Raw genomic sequence first — 2,185 nt, 5'->3', positions numbered from 1 at the left:
AGGTACGGATGTATCTATGGCAAAAACATGTCTATATACATCCGTATGTGGACAAAGTTGAGAAGTTCTTTTCGAGACGGAGGTAGTAGTGATTTTGTTGATAACATGAACTAGATAATTACACTCATTTACAAGCAAATGGTGCTTGTCAATTAGAATCGGAAAATTCCAAAAATTGGTACAGAAAATGCAGGGAGATGGCATGGTACTGAACTACATCGACATAAAAATAAGGCATACTGTTTTGTTAATTAGCTATACTTGAAAACAATGTAAAGCTTGCAGTTAGAAGAGGGGCGCTAACCGTTTGACATAAAGAGATCTTGGAGGAACATAATTATTTGATGCTTCAGGAGCAGCAGCACAGTGCATCACAGTAGCAAAAGTTTCAGCCGAGGCGGTGTACCCCTCACCACCAAGAAATTCGCCACCGTCAGTGGAAATTGGGGGCGGATCGTACGGCTCTGAACCGCTGTCGTCTTCATCGTCTTCTTCCGAACCTCGACGCCCCTCCGTCCCGGGATGAGATGCCGGGGTCCGATTCACCATAGGCTCTTGAATATTCGCGTCGACTGTCTAACGCCTCGCCGGACGAGCCCCAGTCGTTCGCCGCTACCCTGGAATAAAGGACAAACAAAGCAAATGAAACAGGGGGAGATCTGGATGTTGAGGCTGCCAAGGGTAGGAGATCAGTACTGGAAGGGGAAGCACTTACTGCACGAATCCAGGGCCGGAGACGCTCGCAAGAAGCTCCGTGAAGCTCTTCATCCCGACCATGGTGGCGCCGGCAGAGACGGCGACTTGTCTAGTGATCCAGTCTGACAAAGCATACTTAGTTTCGGTGGTTAGCCCACAACGATTGCTCACGACCAGGCACACATCTCACCGAATCTCAAAGACAGGAGCCCTCCAAAGTATACCTGCCGATAATTGTCCATCACCCATACCCAAATCCATACCCATTCTTTTGGGTAGGGTATGGGTAGAAAATTATTTACCCATTTTACTTTGGGCATGGGTAGGATAATACCCTGTTATCTTTGGATTACCCGCCTTACCCAATGTATAATGCTGCCGGCTGTCCGCGGTTAACGAACGCGTGACCACGATCGTCCTCCATGTCGACGTGCACCGTCGTGAGGTTGGAGAAGTTGGCGAAGGGCACGGCCGCGTCGGCGTGGAGGTCCAGCAGCTGCTCGGCCGACACGTCAGGGAGGCTGCTGCGGCGCTCGCAGGCGGCTTGGCGATGAGCGGGAAGCGGAGCGCGCCGACCAGATCTGGATCGGTGAGTTCTGCGACGTCGTGGATGGCGACCTGGACGGGCACGCCGAGGGGGGTGGCACGCGGCCGGGGGCGTTGACCTCGGCGGGCGATGGCGGCCGGCGGGTCGATGACGGGGACGGAGGGGTGTAGGGCGGAGAAGGCCCTGAGGACACTGCGCGTTCCAGGGCTCGTCGTAGAGCCTATTGGATGAGGAGGTGGAAGGGGCCCTGGTCGAGGAGGGGGCGGGAGGGATCTACGGCGACCAGGTGCATCCCGCGCTCGGCTGCCTGAGCCACAAGTGACGGGCGGAAGACGGTGTCCGGCTGCTTCGACGGCATCGCTGTATGCTAGCTTTATCAAGTGGATAACCCGTAACCGCTGGGTAATATCCATTATTTTTGGATATGGATAATATCAGATTAAACGGGTATGGGGAAATTAGGTTGTGGGTATGGGTGCATCCATACCCTGTCCAACGGCAGGTATACACCAAAGACAGATACGGCCAAGATAAGCCCGAGACGCGTAAAAATATGGGGAAAATTTCCTTATTTGACACTCGGCTAAAACTTGTTACCTATTTGACACTCCAAAAATATTTCTTCCCATTTTAACATCTAAATCTGCTTTATTTCCTCATTTGACACTCTAGTTCATTTTCAACACAAACGGTGTCAACTAGGAGTATGGAAAGACCCTTTTGCCCCTGACTTATCATGTGAGAAAAAAATGTTTTACCAAGACGCATCGGAACCCCTAACTCGCGACAACGAGGCCAATGGGTCGTTTGAAGGAAACTGATTTTGTCATGGTAAATGAGCTACTAACTCGCAAGTAATGATTGGAATGAGGATTTGATCTGTGAGATCTTTTTTGCTCCAGATGTTGATTCCTTTTTGAGTATTCCATTGAGGAGTACAGG

The 2,185-nt window shown here is 50.9% G+C and overlaps 1 pseudogene; it reads right to left on the bottom strand.

Moving 5' to 3' along the window:
* Positions 1 to 481: 481 nt before the first annotated feature.
* LOC124690248 lies at positions 482 to 1,601 on the bottom strand (annotated as a pseudogene).
* Between the last annotated feature and the right edge of the window lie 584 nt (positions 1,602 to 2,185).

The sequence above is a fragment of the Lolium rigidum genome, chromosome 2 (genome assembly GCF_022539505.1).
Source record: "Lolium rigidum isolate FL_2022 chromosome 2, APGP_CSIRO_Lrig_0.1, whole genome shotgun sequence".
NCBI lineage: Eukaryota > Viridiplantae > Streptophyta > Magnoliopsida > Poales > Poaceae > Lolium > Lolium rigidum.
The sequence above is the reverse complement of the archived record's forward strand: the minus strand, read 5'-3'. Positions and strand labels throughout refer to the sequence as shown.